Genomic DNA, 16,895 nt, shown 5'->3' with positions numbered 1-16,895 from the left:
TAAAACATAGGTCTGCATTCCACTCCCCAGGACCTGTGAATATGTAGCTTTATATCAGCAGGCAGAAAAAGCCACTGTTATAGAAAGTACAAGGGGTCTGCACTGATGCAGACCTGGGTTTGAGTTCTGAGTCCTTCAGTTTGCTACTAGCGTGGCGTTTGGCAAGTTACTTAACTACTTGGAGTCTCAGAGCCTCAAATAAAAATGAAGGTAAGAATGCAGGTCTTCCTGAGTTGTTACGTGGATGCACGCTTCTGGAATTACGTATTCACTGGGCTCCTTCTCTAGATTCCTAGCTACTTAGGAGCAGGATCCATTCTGTATGCCTCATATCTGACACTTTGGGGACTTAACAGAGTATTGTTCAACAAGCAGAAGTATGTGCAAAGTACCATGAAAGCAAAGAGAAGTTAAAGACACCATGCTTCCAGGCTGTGGGAAAGATTCAGTGAGATAGCCTTTGAGCTCCTTTGACAGGAGATAAATCTATAGATTTCTACCTCAATTTAGGCAGCAGTAATGGAAACAGCTCACACTTACTGAACATCTACTATATCCTCTTTGTTAATACATTATTTTTATCCCTCAAAATCTTTACACTTCCAATGCTCATTTACATGAAAAGGAAGTGATGCTCAGAGAGAACAAATGACATAATCAACTCACACAACTTGTAAGAAGTAGCGTCGAAATTCTAAGTTGGCTGTGTCTCATTCCAAGGAATCAGACCCCGCTTGCTCTGCCATGATCCCTTGGGGTGGAGATGAGATAGAAAAGTAAGTGGTAGTGCTGATTTGTGACGAGTCTATTGTGAGGCACCCTCCTTCTCCAAATGTTGATGAAGTTATTAACCAGGCAGAATGGCTGGCTGGATGTGTTCTCAGGTTCTGCGAATTTCTAGAAAACCTTCCCTGCTCCCTCCACAGTCATTTTCAACCTCCCCTGCCAGTCTCTGGGTTGTGCTGTTGTTGACCCTGAGGAGGGACTTCACAATGTTTTCAGGCCCCAGAGGCTGCTCTGTTCTGAACACAGTACTAAGAAGGACATCCCAGATCCCAAAGATGCTCTCCCTATTCTCTCATCTTTCCTGATATTTCAGAGTGCCAAACAAACATGAGGAAACACATATCCGAAAGAGTCCCATTTGGTAAACTGCTAAGAGGTTTCTTGGTTTGCAATCAAGATAGCACTTTGAAAAGAACTGTGTCTGGGTGGAACTGCCCTGCTTCTTGCTACGAGAGGGAAATCTAACCACAGGGTTATCTTTGCTATCTATCATGTCTGTTTTTCCTCACACAAGGACATGACTTTTATGGTTCTGCAAAAAATAGTCCTGCATGTGATATCTTTTGTAAGAAACACATTGCTTCTAGGACAAAAAGCTTTTTCTGTTGATTAATTAGTGTATATTTTCAAAGTTGTTTGCATCTTTTCTAAACCCATTTTTTTCCAAAGGGGAAAAACAAAAACAAAACAAACAAACAAACAAAAAACCAGAGAATGAAGTGGGTCCACCCAGATCATCACAGACACCACAGTATTGACCAGAAAGGACAATAACGAAAGGGGGAGAGAAAAACAGGTCACCATGCTGTTCCTGCAGAGTGAAATGATAAACATGGGCTAGACAAGGGTCATGAAAAATATGAGAAACTCCAAAACTATATGCAATGCTTACTTTATATGCTTTCTTTAAGGTGCACAGACCCATAATTTATATCATATTCTCAACTGGATCCATGACTTCAAAATGGCAAAGAAGCACTTCTCTAACTGAAAACTCAAATCATTTTCAACCACAATATTATTCTTCTGTGCATTATTATTCACATTATGTTTCAGATGCTCTGCAAGGGGCAGAATCCAACTTATTTTCTTTAATCCAAATAACAACAGAAATACTAGTTGACATATATTGGTTGTTTATTTTGTTTCAGGAACCATAATAGCACTTAAATACTTAATCTCATTTAATCTCAGAAACACATTGAATCAGAAACTATTTTACAGATGAGGAGTCTCAAATGCAAAGTGACTTTCTGAGTTTATGATTCCAAGGAGTGGTGGAGCCCAGGCTCGAACCAGCTTACCTTCAGGAGTTGTTCTTTCAATCACAGTGTGTTACTGTGATTATTTCCATACTTACACTTTTTCAATGATTTCTATGCATTGTTTCATTTTATCATCACAAGAAGCTCATGTGGTAGCTACTGATTATGTTATTTTCACTTTACTATGGAGGAAACGGACTCAAGGACCTCTCTTCTGAAAGTGTTTTGACATAAACACTTATAAGTGGCAGAGACCATTGTAGATCCACATTGCAGTTCCTTCCTTTTCCTATAAGATTTTTTTTCCCTCTAACCTGAAGTCTGGTTAGCTCATGAGAATTGATCTGGCTCAGGCCACGTGTGCACAAGTGACAGGTAGAGGCTTGACCATCCATTGTGGACTTTGCCACAGTCTTTTCCTCTGTCATCACCTTGCAGAACACGGCATCTACACCATGAGCCTTAGTCCCGGAGTAAGCCCAATAACAGAGTGGAACACAGGTCACAGTTGACTATAGTGAACACACACATAGTGTGAATAAGAAAGATAATTTTAGTGTTTTAAGTTCCTAAGATTTTAGTTTGTTAGCGTCCTTAGTATAACCTGGTCTATCTCTAGATTTAGATGACTCGAAGTCCATGTAATCAGCCATCTGATGGGTATTATCCTAAGTTTAAATATGAACTCTGTTGATCCCGTAGGACAGGATGAGTATAAAGAAAACTAATACTCTCTAGCTCATCTTCACAAATGGTCAGGAGATTTAGTTGAGCTCCCTGTCCTCCTCTCACCACAGGCCCAGTCAGATGAACTTTCCAAATAAAGAGGACCAGGAGTGGGGTGTGGGACCTGGATGAGGCTGAGGTGTACCCTCTTCCCCACCATGCACTCTATGATGAAGGACCAGGATGGGTCCTATGATTGGGCAAGGAGTCCCACAGCAAGGCACTCTGATTAATCAGGAAGTTGAGTAGCTGGAAGAGCATTGCAGACTGTCTAATTTTCAGAGGAACTCATCAAGATAGCCAGGGTTTTGGCTACAGAGCCAGGATGGGACAAGAAGTCCTTGATGCCTCCTCATCATGGACCAAAAGAAGCATATTTGTCTTTGCAATCAGGAAGTACCTGCAAAGAAAATATGTGAGCAGGATTGTGATTATTTTACACACACTCTCTCTCACACACACACACATATACTCATGCATAGACAGTCATACTCCCACATTAACAAACACACACACTCACATACACCATACTCATACACTGATGGATACATACACACAAGCATGCATTCCCTCACCCACACATGCATACAAATGATGAACTGTCCTTCATTTTCATCCACTATTTATTTTGCCATTACAGTTTGATTTTAAGAATAATAAATTTTACTGCATAGGGTTGTTGGGAAAAATACATCTATTAGTGAGGTATCAAAAACAGGACTTGACATTTCATGGTTGCTCAATGAATGTATGGCCTGTCTTATCTTCTGATTTTCTTTTCCAGTAGTGACATTGGTGTTGGGGATTATTTCCAGGCATTATTTACTGAAGAGTAGGAAAATAGCTGGCTATTGTCTGTCTAATAACCTCCACGTGAGGACCTAGAAGCCACTTTCCATCCTTTCCAGCAAAAGACTAAATGTATCTCTAAGACATCAGATTAACCCTGAAGAAGAAAAATATTTGAACTGCTAATGTGTTGTTGCTTCATGAGTCTCTATGGTTTTTCTATTCTCAAGTGTTCTCTGGGAGGTTACCAAGTGATCAGATGTGGAGAAGAATTAACATTCCTCAGTACCATGATAAAATACTGGGTTTCTAACCAACTCCAATATTATCTCAATACATGTGTGAATTCACTGAAAATTTGGTATAATTCATAACTAATAAACTTTAAAAAGTCTAAAAAATATTTTTGAAAAAAATTGGAAAGAGTTCATTCTGTCACCACTGCTTGTAATGCCCTTCCTCTCTGTCTCTTCTTTTATCTAACTGGAAAACATACGTGCTTCATTTTCTTTGATTAGCATCCATTTCATTCAACATTAATTGAGTAATTTAATTCAAAATACATCTATTAAACACACTCTATGTGGTAGGCGATGAAAATAACAGTGTGACGAAGGCAGCTAAGCTTTCTGTCTGCAGGTGCTTCAGATCTGAAGGAAGACTATTAAACACGATGGAAAGGAAGAAAGATGATGTCATGGCAGGCGTTAGTGGAAGCCCTGGGAACCTGTTGCCAGCCAGGCACCAAACTGAGGCCAGGATAGGTAGATCACGAATGTTCTTCACACCAGATGAGGTGCCATTCACGTAGATGTGATGGAAACCATCTTTCTTGGAAAGGATACAGTGAGATGCCCTTGTTCTATGTACAAATAACTAACAACTGCATCCCTACACCTTGCTAGTTTTGGGATACAAAATAGAGGACAAGTGAGCATCCCTCTAATTCTGGAGCTTAAGCAACAGTGAGAAACGAAATCCTAAATAAAGTAGATATCACAAGGCAAGTTAAGGTTTGTAACTAAAATAATAGTATCATTTACCGTCAAAATGGAGACACTTCTAAGAGAAAAAAGACAGTGCTTTGTTTTGCCAGTTTCCCTCAAAGTGTCCCAGGGAAACCTAGATAGATGCTCACCCTCGTATTGGTGAACTGTGAGGGTATTAAGAAGAGGGCGTCGGCCGGGTGCAGTGGCTCACACCTGTAATCCCAGCACTTTGGGAGGCCTAGGCGGGCAGATCATGAGGTCTGGAGATTGAGATCATCCTGGTTAACACGGTGAAACTCCGTCTCTACTAAAAAACAAAACAAAACAAAAAATAGCTGGATGTGGTGGCTCTTGCCTGTAGTGCCAGCTACTCGGGAGGCTAAGGGAGGAGAATCACTTGAATCCATGAGGTGGAGGTTGCAGTGAGCCGAGATGGTGCCACTGCACTCCAGCCTGGGCTACAGAGCAAGACTCTGTCTAAAAACAAAGAAGGGAAGAAGAGGGTGTCAATAAGAGAATAGCTAAGGAAGTGTAAGTTAGCAGAGTAAACATGGGCCAGGTAAGCCTCCACCTCCAATTGTGGGCTTTCTCATCCTTGGTAATAGAGTATGTCACCTGTGGACGAGACGAGGAACAGAGTCCTGCTAAAGGCCCTGTGTGCTTGCCAGCTTGACTGCAGTGAGTGAAGAAACGCAAGCACTGTAAGGAGTGCTGCAGATCCCCGAACTTCTGATACATCTTAGCCCAATGATGAAGACCCATTTTGCCCTTAAAAATATTTCTAGTTGTGGTAGGGGGATCAGTTAAAGGGAGCCAACCAGGAAGAAGAAGCCACCTGAGAGGGCTGCAGTATCCTAGCATGGAGGCAGTGAGGTGGCCAGAAGGAGCAGAGGTGCGGGGTGTTCAGGAGGTAGACTCACTAAGATTTAGTAATCAAGTGAGAGGGACTGAGAAAGGGAGGGGGTGGAAATGCAGTTTACTGAGAAAGGTAACCTAAGGGAAGGAGAGCACTGATGAGTTCAAGTGGCTGGATTTTAGGTGTCCCGGAAACATCCAAGTAGAGGCATTAATAAGTAAGCAGTATAGATGTCAGGAAAGGATTTTAATTACAGACAGTGCTTAGGATTCATTATTAACTTGAATGGTAACTAATATGAATGAATGAAAGAATTCCTCCTATTGTCAAAGGAGATAAGTAAGACCATCAGAAATACCAACATTTCAGAGGGGGAAAAAAAATCCAGGATCCCAGGAAATTTCTGAGAAGGAATATGTAAGAAGAAGAGGAAAAGAGGAAAATCCAGAATACAATTGTACCCCTCTTCCCCCTCCCTCACATAAACAGAAAGACATACATGGAAAGAAAATGATTCTGAAAAAAAAAGGAGTAATAGTAATCACTTGTTAGAATCAAAAACTGGATGTGGACCAAACATTACAACTATGTTCAATAAAAATATATATATCAGTGACCTACGAGAAGACCATTTTTTATTTACTCCTATTTCTTTCCTTTCTCCATATATATACATTCACTACAAGAAAATTCCTTTAGGACAGAAGGTCTGTGGTGTTCCTTGATGTATCCAGGGCTGACTCCAATGCCCAGCTCATAGTGGCTGCTCAAGAAGCATTTGCTTTTGAATGCGTGGAAAGTAAGAAAGAAAAATCAATCCAGTAATCCAACTACTGGCCATCTACCCAATGAAAAGAAACTAATTTATCAAAAAGGTACCTGCACCTGGCCGGGCGTGGTGGCTCACCCTTGTAATTCTAGCACTTTGGGAGGAGGAGGTGAGTGGATCACCCGAGGTCAGGAATTCAAGACCAGCCTGGCCAACATGGTGAAACCCTTTCTCTACTAAAAATACAAAAATTAGCAGGGCGTAGCTGTGCATGCCTTTAATCCCAGCTACCTGGGAGGCTGAGGCAGGAGAATCCCTAGAACCCAGGAGGCAGAGGCTGCAGTGAACCGAGATCACACCACTGCACTCCAGCCTGGGTGACAGAGCAAGACTCTATCAAAAACAAAAAGATACCTGCACCTGTATGTCATCACAGCACTGTTCACAATAGCAAAGATATAGAGTCAATCTTAACACCCACCAATCGATGAATGGATAAGGAAAATGCGATACACACACACACACACACACACACACACACAGTGGAATACTGTTCAACCATAGAAAAAAAATACAATCACATATTTTGCAGCAACATGGATGGAACTGGAAGCCATTATCTTAAGTTCAACAACTCAGACATAGAAAAGCGAATACCATGTGCTCTTACTTATATATGAGAAATAAATAATGTGTACAGACTGGGGGCGGTGGGTCACGTCTGTAATCCCAGCACTTTGGGAGGATGAGGTGGGTGGATCACCTGATGTCGGGAGTTTGAGACCAGCCTGACCAATATGGTGAAACCCTGTCTCCACTAAATACACAAAAATTAGCCAGATGTGGTGGCATGCATCTGTAGTCCCAGCTACTCAGGAGGCTGAGACAGGAGAATTGCTTGAACGCAGAGGCAGAGGTTGCAGTGAGCTGGAGCCAAGATCATGCCACTGCACTCCAGCCTGGGAGGGAGAGTGAAACTCCGTATCAAAAAATTAAAATAAAATAAATAAAAACAAAATATAAATGTGTACAGATGGACATAGTGTGGAATGATAGACAAGGTAGGTTTGAAAGTTTGGGGGATTTTAGGGGTGGTATTGATTAGAAATTACTTAATAGGTACAATGTATGTTATTCTGGTGATGGGTACACTAAAAGTCCTGACTTCACCACTACCCAATATATCTGTCTAACAAAATTACATTTGTACCTCATAAATTTTTACAAATAAAATTTTTTGAAAGGAAAATACAATCATGAAAAATGTTTGCCTAGAAGTCTTGATTTCCAGTGCAGAGGCAGCCTGAATATGGGGTTGTCTCAATTAATTTTAAGTCAAAATGAATTTTGAATAAGTCCAGGGTGAGCTGAAAATAGCACGTTCTAAGTAAAGAAGTTTCCAACTAGCCTTGCTCTGATGAGTTGGGAAAGAAATTGAACAAGATGAAGCATTTTCAACTCTTAGCCAGAATACGCCAAAATCCATCTCTCTAAAGCAGGTCTTAATCACAGTCAAATTTCTCCTCAAAGTACATTAAGGTTATATAAGCCTCCGGGCTTCATTCAAGTGAGCTAGAGCTAACTCTTTCTGTCTCTTCCTCAATTATTGTCATTGTTGAGTTATTAAGGCAACAAATTGTATTTAAGTATGTTCTTGACAAGGTCTCTCCTCCCCTGTAGCTAGAAGGATTCCCATAACATACAAGTGAGCCCTAATCTAAGGTCATGGGGATGATTTGGGAAAAGCATTTCTGCCCCAACAGAGTGATACGTCCCTGATGTCTTTCTCTTTCTCTTCTGCCTTGTTATTTCTGAGGCATAATATGAGATTTTGGAAGTTCAGGAGAATCACAGGGCGGTTAAAATCATTAATCTGTGGCTAATAAATCAGGATTAGCTTTTCTCCACTTTTCTTATTGTATGAAGAATGTAAACCCTGATCTGTTTAGCCTGTTCCTGGTTTCTGGCCCCTTGCTGCTAAAATCATTCCTAACAGAAACAGCACGCTTTCCAACTTGGGCCAACATTCTCTCCTTTCCATGCTCATTGGAACCTTCCAAATATTTCAAGATTCAGTTCAAATACCACTTGATTCATCAAACATTTCTTTATGACTTAAGCTGACGTTAATCTCTCCCTATTCTGTTTTGCCATACTCCTCTATGTATTTAACTTCTGAATGTCTGTATAAATGTATACACAATTATTTACATGCATGTTTTTTGAGAGTAGAAGTATGATATTCTTTTTGATATCTTTTCTAGTAGGGGTCTGCAAATATTTTATATAAAGGGCCAGATAGTGGTGTTTTAGGTTTGTAGGTTATACAGTTTCTGTTGTAACTACTCAATTTTTCCACTGTAGCCTGAAAGCAATCATAGACAATATGTAAATAGAATGGCAAAGATACACCCCTGTAGACTTTATTTACAAAACAGATGTTAGACCTGATTTAACCTTTGGACATAATCTGCCAACCTCTGTAACAGAGATCTATAATATACTCTTGAATATTCTGAAAGCAATATTGATTGGATAAAATGTACAAACAGACAATAATAGACAATTCCTTTCCTCTGCTGTCAACAAGTGTATGTCACATACTAATCTTTGAATAAGTAAACATCAGCCAAGGGAGGCAGTAATGTGCCTCATAGTATTTCCCCAAATGTAGAACAGGAGATGTTTCCAGTCCACAAGATATATTTAGGTGGTAAGAAACTCGCTGTTTAATAGCATAATTTTATATGTTAAATGAAAGTCTCAGTTCAGGGTTGATCTCTTTTAAACACTAAGTGATCTTCCCATTCGGAAAGAAAGAATCACCTGCCAGACAGAGAAACAGAAAATAGAGCAAGTCCTTAAGAAAAGCATATTCAAATTCATACTGTTTGGTATCTGTATTTAAATGTACATTATCATAAATATAACCCATATCTATATAGTTTTTAGGAAGTATTTATTTAACTCAAGGTAATTAATGGATTTATGAAAAAACGAATAAGTAGCAGGCATATAAAGTAAAACATTCATGAGGGAACATGTGAATAATTGAAGAAAAGGAAATATGGATTAAGTTTAGTTTGATTACTCTGCAATAAAAATAACTCACTTCAAATCATGGAATCATGGACTTACCATCAATAAGCTCTATGACTCTAGAAAAATTTTATAACTTACCTAAGGCTAAATTTCCTCATTTATGGGGAAAAAAATCATTGAGAGGGTCAGCTTATCTAATGAAAGTAAAACTCCCTTATAAACCATTATACAAATTTCACTTATTAATGACAAACCTAGCTTTTTCTGAATCAAAGAAGCTTTCAGCAGATTTTTCTCAGTTATTAATATTACTTTGCAGTTCATGCCTGAGACAAAAGCAATCAAGGATTTTTTATTGAACATGAAGGTATCAATATTCTGCTTGAGAGTCAACACACAGGCATACTTGAGTACCTACTAGTTTAAAGAAAAATGTAGGCATGAACACCTTATTTGGGTCATAAAATTGGTTATTTAACAAATAACCACATTCTAATGTGTAACATGTTTATCATAATTTAGTGGTGGCATGTCGACAATTGCCTCCTTTTACAAAATTTACTACTCAGTTTTATTCCAGCTGTATAATATTAGCAATAAATCCACAAGTAATATTGTGACTTTTTTCAGTTGATTAAACTGAAATCATGGATACAAATTAAATGTTGGGGATTGTATTTATTGCTGATCCATAATACATAGTTTATGTAGAATACATTTAAAATGGCCAGTGTTCAGAGTATTCAGAAAGAAGTAAATCCACAACATATTCCAGAATATTTTTTGTTTAAACTGTAGATGGTATATCTTTGAAATATCACCTAATGTAAATAAAAAACTTTACAAGCTAAATGACCTCCATAAGAACAGGAAAATTGTTACGTTAATGGTTCCTAGTGCATAGTAGGAATTCAATAACTGGTAAAAAGCTTGCATTCATTTTCCATGCTGCTGTAAGAAAGTATCACAAACTTAGAGACTTAAAGGAACATACATTTATTATGTGAAAATCAGACATTCAAAACGGGTGTCACTTGACTAAAATCACGGTGTCAGCACAATAGCATCCTTTCTGGAGGGTCTGTAAGAAAGTCCCTTTCTTCCCTTCCCAGCTTCTAGAGGCCATCTGTATTTCTCGGCTATGGTCCCTTCCATCTTCAAACCAGCAGCATAATTATTTGAATCTTGGGCCTCTACTTCCACTGCCATATCTCTTTCTTTCATATTAATCTATCTGTCTCACTCTTATAAGGACTTTTGTAAAGACATTGTGTCTACTCTGGTTATTCAAGGTAATATTCCCACTTAAAGGTCTTTATATTTTTTGACTTGAAAGCTACCATCTTTACAGAATTCAGGAATTAATGTATGAACACCTGAAAGTCATTATTCTGCCTACCAAAGGTCTTCAAGATCAAATTTTTAATTATTCAAGCCTATTATTTCAAGTCACTACTACTTTTTCTAGATTAGGAGATATATAGACATTAAATACTGGTCCTATCAAAAAATATCAGCATCTAATAATACTAGTTAGTCTTTCAAGAACATTAAATTGAGGACTGTTCATGTATTATTTCAGTTAAGTCAAAAAGTTGAAAATATGCCAGATGGAATTACTGATATATAGAAATCAGAGATGTATGAATATATTCTCAATGGATGCGGAAAAAGCATTCAATAAAATTCAATATTCTTTAATGATAAAAATTCTCAACAAAGTAGGTGTAGAAGGAACATACTTCAAGTTAATAAAAGCTACCTGTGGCAAACACACAGCCAGCATTATACTGAACAGAGAAAAGTTGAAAGCATTCCCCATAAGAACTGGAATAAGACAAAGATACCCACTTTCACCACTTCTATTCAACGTAGTCCTGTAAGTGTTAGCCAGAGCAATCAGGCAAGAGAAAAGAATCAAGGGTATCCAAATGGAAAAATGGAAAATCTAATTACCTCTGTTTGCCAGTGTTATAATCTTATACCTAGAAAGCCCTAAAGACTCCTCCAAAGAATCCTAGATTGATAAATGTGTTCAGTAGAGTCTCAGTTTACAAAATAAATGTACAAAAATCAGTAGCACTGCAATATATCAACAACAACCACACTGAGAATTAAAACAGGAATACAATACCTGCACAACAAACAAACAAAAACATAGGCATAGCAATAAACTTAACCAATGAGTTGAAAGATCTCTACAAGGTGAACTACAAAAACACTGCTAAAAGAAAACATAGATGACACAAACAAATGGAAATACAGCCTATGTTCATGGATAGGAAGAATCAATATCATGAAAAGGACCATACTGTCCAAAGAAATATACAGATTCAATGCAACTCCTATAAAAATATCCATGTAATTCCCCACAGAATTAGAAAAAGATAGTCCTAAAGTTAATGTGGAACAAAAAATAAGCCTAAATAGTCAAACCAATTCCAAGCAAAAGGAATAAATCTGGAAGCATCACATTACCCAATTTAAAATTATACTACCAGGTTATAGAAACTAAAGGAGCATGGTGCTACTGGTATAAAAGTAGATACATAGACCGATGGAACAGAAGAGAGAACCCAGAAATAAAGCCAAATACTTACAATCAGTTGATTTTTGATGAAATATACAAAAACAAAAACTGGAGAAGGGGTATCTTATACAATAAATGGTGCTGGGAAAATTGGATAGCCACATGTGTTACTGGATTTTGATCTCTCACCATATACAAAAATTAACTCAACATGGATTTAAAACTTAAATCTAAGACCTGAATCCTTCCAATTCTAGAAGGAAACCTAGGAAAAAACCCTTCTGGACACCAGCCTATGCAAAGAATTTATGAGAGACCCCAAAATCAAATGCAACAAATACAAAAATAAATAAATTGGACTAAATAAAATTAAAAAAAAAAAACCTACTGCACAGCAAAAGAAATAACAATCACTTTTAAAAGGCAACTTAAAGAATGGGAGGGAATGTTTACAAAACATGAATCTGATAAAGAACTTGTATCAATAATCTGCAAGGAACCCAAACAAGTCAGAATAAAAAGCAAATAATGTCACTTAAAAGTGGGCAAATGATATGAATAGGCATTTCTCAAAATAAAATATATAAATATGCAATAAACATATGAAAAAATGCTTAACATCACTAACCATCAGGGAAATTAAAATTTAAACCACAGTGAGATACCACCTTACTCCAACCAGAATGACCACTATTGAAAGTGGAAAAAAAAAAATATTGGCGCAGATGTGGTGAAAAGGAAATACTTATATACTGCTGTTGCAAATAGTACAACATCTATGGAAAACAATGTGGAGATTTCTTAAATAACTAAAAGTCGATCTACCATTCAATCTAGCAATCCCACTACTAGTGGGCATCTACAAAAAAGAAAAGAAATCATTTTATCAAAAAGACACTTGCATGAATATGTTTATCGCAGCATAATTCACAATTGCAAAGACATTGAATCAACCTAAGTCCCCACCAATGGATGAGTGGCTAAAGAAAATGTGATACACATACACACATGCACACACACACACACACATACACTGCGAAATACAACTCAGCCATAAAAAGATGAAATAATGTCTTTTGCAGCCACTTAGATGGAATTAGAGGACGTTATTCTTATTGAAGTAACTCAGCAATGAAAAACCAAATACTGCATGTTCTCACTTATAAATAGAAGCTAAGCTCTGAGTAAGCAAAGGCAGACAGAGTAGTATAATCGACACTGAAGACCCAAAAGGGGTAAGGTGAGAGAGGGATCAGGATGAAAAACTGCCTTCTAGGGTACAATATACACTGCTTGGGTGATGGGTGCACTAAAATGTCAGACTTCACCACTATACAATTCATCTATGTAACCAAAAACCACTTGTATCCCAAAAGCCATGAAATAAAATAAAATTTAAAAAAAATTATAGCTGTATAGGTATACTATACTTCACTCAGGGAAAAAAAATCCTAATTCAAATATAAAGTACTGCCAAATATCAGTTATGGAGAGAATGTCTTCAATTTATTGGCAGGAAGAGTTTGAAATTAGCATTATCTTTTTATTTAAAGTTAATTAATTCTTGAGGCCAGGTGTGATGGCTCATGCCTGTAAACCCAACCTTATGGGAGGCCAAAGCAGGTGGATTGCTTGAATCTAGAAGTTAGAGACCAGCCTGGTCAATATGGTGAAATTCCTTCTCTACAAAAAAAATACAAAAATTAGCTGGGCATGGTGGTTCACACCTGCAGTCCCAGCTATTTAGGAGGCTGAGGCAGGAGGATTATTTGAACTCAAGAGGTGGAGATTGCGGTGGGTTGTGATCATGCCACTGCACTCCAGCCTGGACAACAGAGCAAGACCCAGTCTCTAAAAAATAAAAATTACATTAATTAATTAATTATTTTCATGGGCCAATAATAAATTATGCTTTAATGACAGAGTTCCCAATGAGCCTTGTTTACACTGCTAATTTTAAATTACACTTATTTATTTGTATTGCAAGATGAAAACTTATCCTAAGTCTGTAAAAATGGTACAAATCTTGTATCTGTTTTCCAAACTACAGGTAGTTTTTTACAATCAATAATCATTTATTCTGTGAAGCATCTTGAGAGTTAAGCCTAGCAGATATTGTTATTCCATTTTATTTTTGGTTAGCGCAAAAGAAATTGCACTTTTTGTTCTTAAAGATAATGGCAAAAACTGCAGTTACTTTTGCACCAACCTAATAGAAGGGTAGCTAAAGTCCAGAGGACTTTAAAGAGCTTTCAAAGTTGTACAGGTGATAAAGACTGAAGATCTCCTCACTCTTTGTTAATTTCAATCACTATCAATCAGCTATGAACTTAAGATATTATACTACCTATGTTGGGGTCAGGCACCGTGGCTCATGCCTGTAATCTTAGCACTTTGGGAGGCTAAGGCGGGTGGATTTTGAGGTCAGGAGATTAAGACTATCCTGGCCAACATAGTGAAACCCCATCTCTACTAAAATACAAAAAATTAGCTCAGTGTGGTGGCACGCACCTGTAGTCCCAGCTACTCAGGAGGCTGAGGCAGGGGAATCACTTGAACCCGGGAGGCAAAGGTTGCAGTGAGCTGAGATTGCGCCACTGCCCTCCAGCCTGGCGACAGAGTGAGACTCTGTCTTTATTTCATATGGCACACCGACTCTTTAAGGCTTTTGACTACGTGATGGTTAATATTGACAGCCAGCAAGGCAATGGGAGCACCAGTCCTCTAACTTCAAGGATATACATTTTTTTCAACATGTAAAATAAGTTTGGAAAGAAAAACTTTCCTCAGAGGCTCCAGACAAGAATGATTGATTTGCTGAAATGGGATCCCACACAACATCTCTTCAGAATGAGACACACTTTCCATGACAGAGCAGTTTTTGCAATGGTTGGGGGCAACCGAATCTTAGCACCATGTGTGACAGTAACCACATGACCCAGGATCCACTTGTGCTACCATAAACCGCATCACCTAGAGCAGCTACACGATAGATGTTGCAATGGCCAGTGGAAGGATCAGCTAAGGCACTGGCTCAGAGCCAACACCCTGTGGGTTTGGAGTGCTCTCCTCCAGGATTCAGTAAGGTTGTCCTCCTTATCTACCATTTTGCTTTCTATGGTTTCAGTTACCTGCCGTCAACCATCGTCTGAAAATATTAAACGGAATATTCTACAACAGCATGCAATTGATAAGTTTTAAATGGCAGGCCATTCTGAGTAGTGTGATGAAATTTCATATGGTCCTGCTTTGACCTGCCCTGACATGAATCATCCCTTTGTGCAGCCTAACTATGTGGTCATCTGTTAGTCACGTAGTAGCCCGCTGGGTTATCAGATCAACAATCCCAGTATTGCAGTGCCCATGTAAAAGTAATCCTTATTTTACTTAATAATGGCCCTGAAATGGAAGAATAGTGATGTTGGCAATTAGGAGATACTGAAGAGAGGCCATAAAAATGATTTTTCTAAGTGAAAAGGTGAAAGTGTTCTAGTTAATAAGGAAAGAAAAAGTATTGTATGCTGAGAGTGCTAAGATCTAAGGTAAGAACACATCTTCTATCAGTAAAATTGTGAAGAGAAAAAAAAAATTGTGCTAGTTTTGCTGTCACACATCAAACCCCAAAAGTTACAGCTAGTGTGTGATAAATGCTTAGTCAAAAAGAAAAGTTTGTGAGTAGAAGATATGAGTAGAAACACGTTCTGATTGGCGGCAAATGGCTTCATACTATGCTCAGTTTCAGGCATCCACTGGAGGTCTTGTAGCATAGCCCTCACGTACATGCACAGAATCAACAGGCAATATATGGTCCTCTATACCAAAGGTTAGGATTAAAGGGTCTGGGAACTGAGATGTGAGAGATAATTTGATCATTGCTGTAGTGACCCACTTTGGGAATCTGTACTTTGTGTACCCTCAGCTTGAGGCTCTGTCCAGCAGAATCAACTGGATTTTCACCAGATGATGTAGAATCATTACTACATGATTCTACTGACACTAATGATTCTACTAACACAACAACTACACATGGTCATTTTCTAGTTTCTCATGTTGTTAGAAGCAATTGAATCTCGGTACCATATGTCACAGAAAGAAGTAAAACTAAAACTCAAATGACCAATCAAGGAAGGTTTTAGTTGTTAGTTCTTCCATGCCCTATAAATGCAAAATTGCAACAGAATCTGAAAGTGCACATTTATTAATGCCTTGTGGGGCAACCTTTGGATCAATGGGAACAGAATTATGTGGAATCTGGTGCATAAATGTTTCCTTCTGTTGTCCAGAGGGGCATACAATTTTGAGGTGTTTGGTACATGGCTCCTCACTGGGTCCCAGCAAGACTGAGCTCTAATTGAATACAAAGAAAGCAGTGGAAATTCTATCTAACCCATGCAGTTCAGGCATTTCCTACGTAGAAAGAAGAGCAAAATATTATTACACAATTGTCTCCTAACATGCACTGAACAGGAAATTCCAATTAAGCAGCAGTGCTCATTAAAGATAAAAATATAATTTAATATGGAATACCATCTAAACACCATCCCCGGGATATCTCGAGCTGTGTTCTTTGAGAGATGACTTCCAAATCTCATTTATACACTTTCTTTGTGTTCATTGCATTTTATTTAATTAAGTGTTCTAATCTTTTGTCTGGAAGATTTTCTGCTGTGTCATATGATAGGCACAAATATCCTTCCACTCAGTATGCTATATGAAATAAAGACAGAAGTTAGGAAAAAAACTGAGGCATATCAAAGATTGCCATTAAACCACCAGAAGCTAGGAGAGAGGTATGGAAGAGATTCTCCCCCAAGCCTTCAGAAGGAACCAGACCTACTTACACCTTCATTTTGAACTTTCAGCTTGCAGTATTGTGAGACAATACATTTATGTAGTTTTAACAATCCAGTTTGTAGTACTTTTAATGTCAGCCCTAGCAAACTAATATAGTGACTGTCTTTGTTCGGCCACCATACACTGCCTGGTCGCAGAATAGTTGCCTTGCTATATCACAGAAAATATACCCATTGGCTCTCAAGGTACTTTAAAGTCTCATCCCCTTACTTCTTCAGGCTCAAAATGGAAGTCAGGGTTGCCATGTACATTAAATTTATGTTGGAGGAGTGTAGTTTTTCTTAAACTT

General features: G+C 38.2%; 1 long non-coding RNA gene across 1 annotated transcript in view; it reads right to left on the bottom strand.

Annotated features, from left to right (window-relative positions):
- Positions 1-16,895, bottom strand: part of LOC117079242 — a 372,831-nt gene that overhangs the window by 253,102 nt on the left and 102,834 nt on the right. Inside the window, exon 3 of the long non-coding RNA XR_004435333.1 lies at positions 10,062-10,069. This is a non-coding gene — a long non-coding RNA (uncharacterized LOC117079242). The remainder of the gene's footprint in view (positions 1-10,061; positions 10,070-16,895) is intronic.

This window comes from Trachypithecus francoisi, unplaced genomic scaffold (assembly GCF_009764315.1).
Source record: "Trachypithecus francoisi isolate TF-2019V2 unplaced genomic scaffold, Tfra_2.0 Lachesis_group7, whole genome shotgun sequence".
NCBI classification, from domain to species: Eukaryota; Metazoa; Chordata; class Mammalia; order Primates; family Cercopithecidae; genus Trachypithecus; species Trachypithecus francoisi.
The sequence above is the reverse complement of the archived record's forward strand: the minus strand, read 5'-3'. Positions and strand labels throughout refer to the sequence as shown.